Genomic DNA, 13,416 nt, shown 5'->3' on the forward strand with positions numbered 1-13,416 from the left:
CGCCCTTGTAGTCAAACATCTAAGATATCTGAGCACAAGCGAACCGTTAACGGATTCGCCCGCGTAAACTTATTACTATATTAAAGACAAACTTAAAATGTATATATATATATATATATATATATATATATAACTTATAGTTTTATCTAAGTCCATTCAGTAGTTTTTGCGTGGAAAAGGAACAATCATGCATTCATCACACACTTTAAATATTTATAACGTTATTAGGATAGGACTAAAAATTGTGTATAACTATTCAACGTTTCAAATTCAAATGAATGAACTATTCAACGCAATTTGTTTTCAATGAGAACCAATAGTTCCTGAGATCAGTGTGTCCAATCAAACAAGCTCTTCAATTTTATGATATTCGTAGGGAATCTGTTAATTGGGCGAGAAGAGCACTTGTGGAACCAAAAAGTAATAGATTTCCTCGTTTCTATATCATTAGAGTACCTAAAGATAACTTATTGAACTGGCTAGCTCAACGTAAAAAAATATTACCGTAATTGTATGGAGGTATTATGATGTTGTAATCACATAGTTCTACTTCAGATAAGTTAGCATTTGTTATGAGGATTTGTTATATTCGATTTTTTATATTTTTAGCTTTACACTGTCCTATTCCGCAAATAACAGGAGAGGCAGGCAGAAATTGTGAACCTAGTGTTCCTCATTTTCCGCCAAATTCGGGAGGCAATGCCTGTTGACTGGCGAAATTCAACACCGAGGTTTGCCTCGTTTTGAGAGCGAAAAAAATAAAAATATTGTACATTTAATTTCCTCGAGCTAGAATCGAATCTCCGAGCTGTAGAGTTGTCGCAATTACTTTGACTGGCCTCACATTTCGAATACTAAAACAAATCCTAAGTTCCGCGCACATAACGAGCGAAAAGTTATCTAACAGTATAATATTTACTGTTTTTTTACTACGGTTACGCCCTTGGCTGCTTTGTACAGATTTTCAATATGACATGCCGTAGTTTAGTGTAAAAATTGTTTCGAAAAGCAAAATCTAGTTCCATTGTCCATCAGAACCAGAATTGTGAAAATAGAAACGTCGATATCATGATTTAAATGCAAAATGGGCGCGTTGTTACTGCAAAATTGTATTAGCGCTAAAATAAACGAGGACTAGAATATTTTTATTATTATCCTGACGATATATTTTAGGTTTTGGTTTAAATTTTAATTCATATAGATTTTTTTTATTATTTTCCTAGAGAATAAAATATTAGCTTACTTTGTTTATTAATATGTGAGTTTGTTTTGAATCTTTCGTATATCTATATACGGACTTTAAATTCTATGAGCGGCCTCTAGGCCGCTCATAGAATTTAAAGTCCGTATCTCTAAGCCGCTCTCAATTCCGAGATCGGTCTTGAGATGCCGCTTTAATTTATAGATATATCTATTGGGTGTGCGTGTTACTTATGGTAGATAGTATTTATCTGCTAAAAGTAGCATAATAAAAATTGTATTATATATTTTTAATAAAATTAATTAAAGTAGTAAATGATATATAATGATAATGATCTTACTATTACTTAGTAATAAGATATCTTATATTTCAAGTTCATATGAACAAATATTTAACGTTTCATTTGAAAAAAAAAACTCAAAAATACCCACCTTGCTACATCAAACAAAAGAACTTAACACACAAAAACCCAAAAAAAAAACTACAAAAAACAAAAAAAAAAGCGTAACCTACAAATAAAAAAAAAACAAACGTAACTCACCTCAATTCACCCGGTCTCTAAGCTTTATTCACCGCAAGTGACTCGCATGGGCGGCGTCCCCGTCTAAGGCGGGGCGACACTTGGCCCCCTTTAAGACTTCGATTGGACGACCGCAATAGGGCGGGAGCTTACGTCAAATATTATTATAAAATATGTTTCAGTGCGTGCTTACAGTAAGGTTAAGCAATTGACGGAAAAAATGCTCTTAAAATTTTTATTATTGTTATAAATCTAGTAATATTTTCTCATTTTTTGTACCGAGAACGTGAAGAAATAATAGATAGAAAAAAATATTAATATGATAAAATCCTATTAATATTGTCATTTTCATATTTACGTGTTGTTGTGTTTTTTTTTCTAAAGTGTTATGTTTTTTTTAGTAATGTTCTGCAATGTTAGTAAATTAAAGTAATAATACAACGTTAGTATAAAGGAGTGTATTTTATTTTTCAGTGTAACGCATTTTGGCACTAATTACCTAAATAAAAGTGCATAATTCAATTAAATTAAGATATAAATAAACAAATAAATATATCAATTATATACATTTTTTGTGAGCAGTGTGAAATCAAGAATTAAGATATTAAGAAGCACCATTGACGGTAAGTGCAAAGAAAAAACTATAAGTACCTCGTTGGCATTCAAAGATTTTTATTTTGTTTTTTATTAATTTAAAGAATACAAAACACACTTTGTGTGGACACCAGAGCCAAGAAATGAAAATATTAGATACGTTATTAAGTTAAAATAAAAAAAAAATTAAATGTATATCATGCATAACAGGGACAATTAAAAAAAAACCTATATTTAAATTTTATTTATTTATTTATTTATTTATTGGGTTGCAAGTAAATTTTATTTATTTATTTGTTAAGCATTGTAAAATTGGCACATTTATACTTTTAAAAAATTACAGAACTATAGGCTAATGGGGTGTGTTTGTGACGATAAATACCACATGCAAATACATTATGTGAGAAAAAGATTAATAACAAAACAAATTATAATGGATAAATAACATTTACCTTAAAACTAAAACTAAAAGTGCATAAAAATAACTTCTAAATTGCAAACAATGACAAAAAAAAATCGCATTAACAGGGTGACGATTACTTCAATTTGTCAATTTTAAAAACCTTAATTGTTTGTGTTTTATTCATTTTCTAAAATGGAGAAACCTATTGTTTTCCTGTTCTCGTCGAAGTTTCGAGAAAACCTCCTTAAGAGGATGTTCCTTATACATTCTAAATTAATAATAAATGTAATTATTATTTAACTTTCCAAGTATAGTAGTTTCGCTAAAACATCTGTCAATCAGTCAGTAACAGAATAGTCCTATATGTAATAACATTTCCCCCAAATCATCGGCGTCAGTGTAGGGCCTTGTAAATGCAATCATTGCAATTTTCTTCGTGAAAATGATCATCTACCTGAAGAAATACAGTGCAATCTTGTATATTTTTAAAAGTAATTTTATAATTCCCATTTCCTCGCTCTAGTCGAGGAAAAGAGCGGCGTTAAGTCCTGCCACTTAATACTCCATGTCTCTAGAATTCGGCGGAAAGTGTAGAACGGAGGTGTCTTAATTGCAACGGAGAATTTTAAGGCTAGTTTCTCAGGACCTCTATGCCCACCCTACTATGTGCGGTAGAGTGAAGCTAAATAATAATATAAACCGAAGAGTTAACACTAGGTTCCCTTTGCCTAACCTGCAGTGTGCGAGATTCAGCTTGAAAGCTGAAAATAAATAGAAAATAAAATAATAATAAATAAATAATATTTTTACTGTTTATAATACGAGTATACTTAGAGCACAAGCACACATCCCAAAATGTATAACTATACTGTAAATAGCTACGGTGAGGCTACAGTATTCCACATTGATCCGCTTAACTAATAGCATTTCACCTAAAGCCTGGTTTCCACTGAGAGCGGAGCGGGCCCATTAATGACTACGTTCAATTCGCAAGAGTAAACCATTAAACATGAGGTCAGTCGTGGTGCAGTGTGACTGCAAAACGCGACTGATTGTGGGTTGGCATCCCACTCTAGGAAATGAGATATTTAATATTTTTTTTTCTTCGCTCTGACGTCGAGGAATAGAGCGGCGTTCAGTACAGCCACTCAACACGCAATGCCTCCAGAATTCAGCGGAAAATGGGGAACGCAGTGTCGTAACACTAGGTTCCCTTTACCTATCCTGCAATGTGCGGTGTGTTCTATGGAGCGGAGCGAAGTAAGTACAAAATACATAACTCTTTATTGGTGGTTATGTAAACCTATTTTATTTAAAAAGAGTCCCTTCCACCTAACTATTACCCGGTTATTTCTGTTTCACGGTGAAGACCTGGCTTTAAGACAGGTACCGAACCCGCTTTCACAATCAGCCTACGCAATACGTTGCAGGTTTAAATGTATTCATCAGACCGTGTAAACACTGCATAGCGTTGTAAAGTCCGAATTGGCACTTGGAAACAACGTGCGTGTGCCTTTGAGATGTACGATTGTGTTGATGTTCATCAAAATCGGTTGAATAAGTTCAAATGCATTTATGTTGGTAGGGCTCTAATGGATTATATTATATAGATACTCTAATGGATTAGATTATTGGCTTACTATAATTTTGTTTTGAGGTTTTGAGGTCATCTTTCAGAACAACATTTGGCTATATGAGGTAGTTGTGAGTTCGATTCTCATTTCGGGGAATGATTATATTTAAATTATTTTCCGCTAACTAGAGGTTACGGGACTCCGCGCTCGTTCCGTTCTAACGAATTCGAGACATTCCGTGTTGACGTGACATTGATGTGTTTTTGATTAATACTATTAGTCCTATTGGCTTTTACAGCGACACCAGTTGGGGAAGGAAGAGGGTACTCTGGCCCTAAGAAATTGCAAGCACTAAGTGGCTGCTTCAGAGGATGTTGACGGCGGCAAGGGCCAGCCGTCGATCGGGCTGGAAAATAAAAATGATAAGTACTTTCAACTATTATATTATAAGTTATTTAGCAATACAAAATATTAATCTTATCCTGGTTTTAAATATAAATCTTCGAAATATGAGACAAAAAAATATCAATTGTATATTTAATAAATATGTAGTTTCCTCGAGTGGAAATCGAACCCACAATCTGTTGTGTTGTCGCAACAGAAATGTAATAAAATATATAAATTACCGTCAGTATTTACATTTTTACTAGCAAAACGACGGTCGTGGCCAATATCAGAGTTCAGTACAACTCGATCGACTGTTGATGAACATTTTAATGCCTTTATGGTATTTCGACGCAATTCAATTAATTACCGCGGCTATCTCTCAATCTGGCGCCGAGCCGGTTGAAAATATTTTTGCATTTATATTTTATTATGTATATTCACATATCCATACCTATATTATAAATTCGAAAGTAACTCTGTCTGTCTGTCTGTCTGTCTTTTACGCAATCAGGGCCAAACCGCTAATTTAATTGTGATAAAATACTCATATAGAGATACTTGAGGGTCTCGGGATGAACATAGGATACTTTTTGTTCTCATATTTGTAATATTTTCGATATATACCCATATATATTTTAATTTAAAATACTTATTAAATTGACATGCTATTTATTCCGCCATGTTAATAACAACCGTCGCGTTGCTAAGCAACGATTTGCAAAGTTTGTTGTTAGAAAACGTCACCCAAAATGAGCTTGCTTAACACATCTCTCTATTGAAAACTGAAAATAATTTAATAAATATTCGTATAGTTCAAGCGGGCGTAGCCGCGTTCCGGTCCACTAGTTTTTTTATAAACAAACATTCAGTCTTCAGCTTACAGTAAGTGTTTTTATTTATTTGCAAAATATATAGGGCACCTACCCTATATATGTATGTGAAAATTTAAATCTTTTTAAAAAATATATTTTTTTGTATTTTATCATAAATTTATTTGTTTGTTTTAATTTCACGCTTTGAACCTAGTTACGAGACAATCAGACAATCCGACACGCGCGTTTCATACCTTCACTTGGCAGGTACAACTGACGGCTTATTACTATAGTCTATAACTAGTGGAGAAACTCTTCTATTCTTTTCTATTCTAAGCATGTATTTTATTGGTAAAAATCAATTTGCTTACTAAGAATATAAATAATTGAAAATTCCAAGTTTTAAATTTCAATTTTAAGAAGACGCTATTGTAAAGGTACATATTGAAATAAAAGGTACCTAATATAAATATTTGAATTAGTAAGACTTAAAGGCAGTCATATCGCAGTGTTGTTGTGGGTTCGATTCCCGTTCAATACTCGGACACATGACTATTTTTAAATTATTTTCATTTTCCCGCTTATACAAAGTTCAGATACGCAACTCACCCAAATGTACGGATCATTTTTTTTTCTAAAAACCGGGGCAAATGAGCGTATCAGTTATAGGATGGTAAATGATCACAGCCGCCCATGATCCCATGTAACACCAGAGCTGCTACAGGGTTTAGCGGGAATGGAGCGTCACAACACTAGGTTCCCTCCGCCTTTCCTGACATGCAGAAAAAAGCTAAAAGTTGAGGCTATAGCGTGCCGCCCTATACAATTTTTTTAACCTGGACACCTAAAGTTAGGAGACAATCTGTTCCCATTAAGACACTTATATTCACCATTTTTCACCGAATTCTGAACGCATTGCATGTTAAGTGAGAGTTACCAGAGAGAAGAAATGAAAATATTATACCTATATTTCACCATAGTCGCGTTTACAGTCACACCGCTCGTGCCCCTGCGCTACGACTGTCATCAAAATTCTCAAATCCTCTTACACTTAATAATTGCGTTATTTCTTAAAATACATATTAAATGTGGTGTTTGACTTCCTCACAACTTCATGAAACTTTAAGCTGTGTTACTGGCTTCAATACTTCAAAACAAAAATTATGAGGAACGGAGTGTACACGTGACACTACTTACCCTGTGACACTACGTACCCTGTGCCTACTCTCCTATAGATATATGGAACGCAGCGTGAAGCCAATGAAAAATAAACATTTAGTTAATTTCTGAACTTCCATAAAGATAATTGATTTAATATTTTAAGCTTAGTGGTTAGAGCCACTGGGGGCAAATAATTTACTTTATTAAAACAATTGTACAAAGTAGCATGTCTAACAGGTTATGTATACATACACAAACTGTTAGACATGCTACCTTTTTAATTTTAAAGGTATAATTACTTCAAAATATTTAATTGACTGAAGAATAAATATGTCTTGACTGTTAATCTTTATAAAATATTGTTTGTATTGTCTTTTTAGTTTATTCAGGGCAGGTAAAAAAACGTTGTGTTAAAGCACTTGTCTTCACTGAGAAATTTTGGGTTTTGTTACATTCCGTATATATAAAAGTGTAAAATACTAAGCTACCAACCTCGTCAACGACAACGACCTTCCTCTTAACACGTAGCGATTGTACTTTTTCAGAAGCAGAGTCCCCCCTTGCCTATCAGACCGGTGCTGCTGTAAAGTCCAATGGGGCTAACAGAATAAACCTCAAGACTATAAAAAATAGGCTATCTCGACAGATCCAGCCTTAAAAAAAGGTAGAATAGCATACATTTCAATCTTGTACATATTATATACACATATAAATAAAAATAAAGTGTCTGTCTGTTATTTTAAAATAACCTTGCTTTTTCACATGGATATACACAATCAAACAATTATACCTATATTTTTTTCTGATTTTCACTGAAAGATTGAGGCAGTTATAGAGCAACATACGGCCTACTTTTTATCCGGGATTATTTCATAATAATCCAGGTATTTTGCTCATGCAAAATAAACATTTTTCAATTAATTACGATAAATTTGCAACCTTTTATACAACCTTACCAATATATTTAAATTACGATTTATTAACCGTATAACAGTACAGATAATCATACTAAAATAACCAACCAATTGTCCCTAAATACACTTAAATAATAGATATTAAATAAAAAAATATATATTCCAAGCGGACGAAGCCGCGCGGACGCCGCTAGCATAAAATACAGATAACAATTTCATGAATAAAATATTGTACCTACAATGTGTTATGCATTTTATCCGAACATTTTTTTTTTAATTTTTTTCCCGACAATTTCAATAAACAGTGCATTTAACAAACCCGCTAGTATTTCGGCACAGTTCAGTACAATTTTGTTTAAAGGTTTTTTCGCGAGCGAATGAAACGCAAATAGGTTGGTTATTTGATTTTATACTCTTTATATTTCGACATGTCAAAGGCTTCTTTGCGGGCCGTGCGTGAGAGAGACGTTGTTTTTTTATTATTATTTACATTCTATGAAATTTTACATCGTGAAATGGGGTGTTGTTTTGGATCAAAATTTATTTTATTTCATTTTAAACTAATATTAAAATATTATAACGTATTACTTATTATTTTATCTTTAATTGTTTTTGAGTTATAATATATAATACATTTTTTAGCATCAAGCTTAATCCTGCACAAAGCAGGGTAGGCAGAGGGAACCTAGGAACCTATTGTTAAGGCAAGTTGAACCATGAAGTTCTATTCTAAACATTTCGACAACACAAAGGCCAATACACGATGTCTCTTAGTTGAAGAGAAAGAAAAGATGTGAGCTTACACCTAATTTTAATTATTTACCTGCTACCCTGATTCGGCGCAGCCGCACAGCATCTGACTGTAAATACGACGGTTCTGGGTTCAATAATCACTCGAGAAGAATATTTTCATGTTCTCCCTCTCTGATAAAAATACAAAGCACGCACGCACGCACGCACGCACGCACGACGTAGAGTTCCGCCAATTAACAGGCAATGTTGTGCACTTAAATGGGTATCGGAGTGTCTTAACACTTCCTAGATAGACTGGTAGATGCGGGATAAAGCGTGAAGCTAACGTAAAAATAAATCAATTTATTAATTTTCATAATTTTATTAATAATTTAAAAGACTTACCTACTAGCTGTCCGCACTGCTTGCAGGTACAGGATATTCTGAATATTCTGAACAGGACCATAGATGTACTCCATAGGGAGAATATCGAATATTTACTGGACCATTTCTTGTATGTAGTATATATATATATATATTGTGTACTACAAATGGAATTAGGATTAAAGTCGTATAAGGTAATGTTAGCGATTTTATAAATTAAGATTAAATTTATTAATTGCGGCGTTGTGTTCCTCCATTTAATAGGGAACTATACGGAAAATGGGGAACGGAAGTGTCTTAATGGTAATGAAATGTCTGAACATTAGGCTTCTAGGTTCCGTTTGTCTACCGTGCCATATGCGGGATTCAGCGTGAAACGAAAAAAAATATTGAAATATATATTCTTAAGTATTTTATTTTTTTATAAAGTCGTAGCATGGTTAAGAAGGATGTCACGAAAAATTAGAACCTTGCTGGATGGTCTTACCAGTGTGCATTCCAAGATTCCAGATTTCCCTTGAAGCGTCAGATCATTACGAGAAACGCCTAAATCCAAACTTTATTTTTTCGGTTTCACGCTTTGTAGGCAGGATGAACCTAGTATTAGGATACTCCGCTTCTCATTAGGACACTTCTGTTGTATTATTAAGCATTGCGTCTTGAGTAGCAGAACTCAGTCCACAGCTTTGCTTTATTACCAAAGCGAGGAAATGAAAATATTAGATATTAAAAGTCAAACATAGTATCCCAGGCATCACTTCTCTCACCTTCTGGCTCCATCATCAGACCAGCTACATAATTATTAAGTTCTAAGATAAGATTATGAATAATATATATTACACGTATTTGATTGTATAGTTACCAGTCGACATGATAAAAACATACAAAAACATGTCTATAAGGTTACTTTTATTTGTATATTTTTGTTTATATTATAGTACCTATGTTCTTCATTTTTCACTGTAAACACCACCACCACGCGAATTGAGAATAATGGGAAAATAACAATAATATATTGATTAAAATCATTGTGCCGATAGTGGTTTCGGTTAACGGTTTAATAGCGAAAAGCCTCGACCAACACCTTAAGAGGCTATCGCTTAGCTGTTGGATCAAGAACCGGATACAGAAGGCAGTATTACTTGAGACGGCACGTATTGTGCGGAGGTTCCTCTCTCTGGAGCCCTAGCCACCGATGGCTTGGACCCTTGTCCCGCCCTCGGAAGAGTGGTTTTTTTATATTTTTAAATGTATCTTTTTTTTTTTTTTATAATAATTTATATTTAAAAATGTAAAAATAATTCGCTAATTTAATAAAAGTATATGCTGTATATATTGAAATACTTTCAAATTCAAATATTTAAAGCCAAATGAGTTCTAAGTATTAATTTTTAACCTATTTCAATCTATCTTTTCTGTCCTCAATCTTAAAAATAAAGATATTTTTAACGAATTATACCAAAAAATACATTTAAAAAAATAAACAGAGAAACGTACATACATATATTCAGACTTAACGTTTTGAGGTAGAATACTGCTGCATCTTAGCGTGCCTTTTAAAGGCTCAACCTAAGTCGCTTTGAATGTACATATGGTTATTATTTAGAGATAACGGGAACCTCGATCCCTCTTCGCACAGAGAGGAAATAACGCAATCTATTTGGTAGTTACGAGTTTGATTTATATTTAGAGCATGCTAGTATTAGAATTGTGTTGATTTTGATTGTTAAGTTAAATAAGTGCAGGGCTCCGTCCCTACCACGCGATGCCTGAAATAGGCGAAAAAGTTCTCTTGTTAAATTAGTTAGCTATATAATTCAATACACTGAGATATAACTAAATTAATTTTGATATACATACAGCATATCAACATATTATAATTATTATATATATTATATATTAAGTATATTTTATAGCAAAATCATCTATGGCATTGGTCTATAATTTTTGTCTAAGTGTTCTTGAAAAATGGCTGTTCTGAATAACTCGAGGTGATTAAATAAGTGTTCCCAAGTAATCTTTTTAATTAGTAACCCCCATAATCTAATAGGTATTTTGTTCTTTTTATTTATTTGTATATTTTTTTCTATATTGGTTATAGTAGCATTTTCAAGTGATGTAGGTAATTTACGCTTAGAAATATTTTTCCATACAATACAATATAATATTTGATTTCAGCTGTTTCCTTTATCTCTTTCCAATTTAAGTTGTTGTTGTTGTTCTCTTCTTTTCTCCAGTGTCTGTTATGGATAGTCTTATTTGATGTAATAAATTTATATTTTCTTTCTTTTCGCTCTGGTATCGAGTTCTGCCACTCAACACGCCACGTCTATAGAATTCAGCGGAAAGTGGAGAAAGGAGTGCCTTAACACGAGGTTCCCTTTGCCTACTCTGCTGTGTGCGAGACACAGCGTGAAGCTGAAAAAAAAGTAAATATAATAATAATAATAATAATAACATACTTCATTTATTTAAGTGACCAGAGACTCATAATGGTTAGTAAACAATACTTCTTACAGATTAGGTTAGTTACAATTATAATTATATTTTAAACAAATGTTACAATACACATGTATCATCGCTGCACCGTGTACCGTCCCGTTCGCAACGGAACAGCAATGATTCATGTATATACAATCCAGTCTACTGGATGTCATGTTTAGTATTTTGTTGGCACTACCCCGTACCCTACGCACCAGAGACCCAGAGACCCGCTTTTTCTCATGAGGGCGTAAAAACAATCAACACAGGCACTGCAGTATCGAGGTAGCCCCAACAGCACCCTGAACGCGTTATTGTACTGAATGCGGAGAGCGCTATAGGATTTTTGAGTATATCCTGCCCACAGGCTGCACGTGTAAAAAGATGTACAATATGCTCTAAATAATGTTATTTTAACATTGGGTGAACTACGTGCAAACCTACGAGCAAGCATATTCGCCTTCACCGACAACGCTCTCCGCTCCCGTTCAATATCAGTATCGTCTTTTAAATCAGAGGTCAAGTAGTGGCCAAGATATTTAAAACTATCCACCCTACCTAAGCTACAATTATTTAGAAAAACTGGTGGTAGTTCTCTCCTACACTTGCCTCTGACATTGAACATCATTATTTGACTCTTATTTACATTATACATTAGTCTATGTGACTTGGCATACGACTCACATAAAGATACTAATTTTCTTATGCCACAGACAGATGCACTCAGCAGCACCATATCGTCAGCATAGCTAATATTGTTAACACATACATCTTCTATATGACAGCCAACTCTGGTGCTGCTGAGTTCAGCTATCAATTCATTCACATAAATGTTAAAAAGAGTTGGCGAAGTCAAACCCCCTTGTCTCACGCCACACTCCAAGCCGTACGGGCGAGACAACACTCCCTCCCATCGTACATTGTTGACCTGGTTTCCATACCAATACTTAAAAATGTTAATGAGCTCCATAGGTAAGCCGCTTTTCTGAAGTTTCTTCCATAAAATATTGTATGAAACCAGGTCGAAAGCCTTAGAAAGATCAAGGAAACAAGCAACGATTGGCGTTTCTCTCTTTAGGTAGTAAGTGACAGCACTCTTTAGACACAACACTGCAGTTTCTGTTAATAGACCCGGTTTAAAACTAAACTGATTGTCGTGCAGTTGGACGTACGAATTAAGCTGTGTATTAAGAATGCTATCAAATACTTTTGAGATTACGGTTGCCAACGAGATTGGCCTGTAGTTATTCTTATCAGCGTTGTCACCCGTTTTATTTTTGACTATAGGGACCACTACTGTACGCATCATATCATCCGGCATATAACTATGACTTAGACATAAGTTAAATAATATACACAAAACACGGCCTAAATGAGGACCAGCCAACTGTAAGTGCTCAATGCTAAGACCATCATGACCAGGTGACTTGCCTCTGGTCATTGACATTATAGTTTCAGCAATACTTTTAGTTGTTATTATTGTCAACCTGTTCACTCCGGCCTCATCATCCTGCATATGATTCGAACTACCAAGTGGTGACTTCACTGAAAAATGATCTACAAAAAGATTAGCAATCTGCTCAGGATCAGTGAAACCGCTGATGCTCACAGGGATACCCGGCTTCGGTTGCAATCTGTTGCTTTGCTTCCAAAAGGAACGAAAATCTTTATTTATATGATGTGACGCTAATATATCCATTTTAATTTCTTCCGCATGGTCTTGGCACCATTTTAGATGCGATTTAAATTTTCTCCTAGCCTCACACATTCTCTGATAACAAGAACCATTTGACGGTCTTCCCTGCAACGACCATAGCTCAAATTGTAGCCTGGCATCCGTGTGAGCATCAGCGACATGTTTATTCCAGCCTGGTACTACCCGCCTGCCACCCCTCCTGCGTACACAGCTTATAATAGCAGATTCACTTAAAGCCGCTACAATATTTGCGTAAAAGTTATTTATGATAGTTCTGTGACTCGGATCATAGCACATAATGTCGCCACATTTACGAAGTTCATGTGGGAAATCAATGAGACTCAACTTTTTATTACATTCCTTTAGGTAAGTTTTGATTTGTTGCGGGTGCCTGTCACCCCACACAACTTTATTGCATTTTAAATTAGATTGCATTTTTACTATTGGAATAACATTCAAATTACATTCAACAATTAATGGAAAGTGATCCGACCACGTCATATCATAGTTTACATACACCTTTTTAACTGTTTGAGCGGCTGCTTTGGTCACCACGC

The 13,416-nt window shown here is 34.3% G+C and overlaps 1 protein-coding gene across 1 annotated transcript in view; it reads right to left on the reverse strand.

Annotated features, from left to right (window-relative positions):
* Positions 1 to 10,959: 10,959 nt before the first annotated feature.
* Positions 10,960 to 13,416, reverse strand: part of LOC146527342 (uncharacterized) — an 80,376-nt gene continuing 77,919 nt past the window's right edge. Inside the window, exon 7 of the mRNA XM_085205997.1 lies at positions 10,960 to 11,100. The gene's annotated coding sequence lies outside the window, so the exon portion shown is untranslated. The remainder of the gene's footprint in view (positions 11,101 to 13,416) is intronic.

Source organism: Heliconius melpomene, chromosome 21 (genome assembly GCF_056956725.1).
Source record: "Heliconius melpomene rosina isolate 202511_hmr_F chromosome 21, ASM5695672v1, whole genome shotgun sequence".
In the NCBI taxonomy this organism is placed as follows: Eukaryota; Metazoa; Arthropoda; class Insecta; order Lepidoptera; family Nymphalidae; genus Heliconius; species Heliconius melpomene.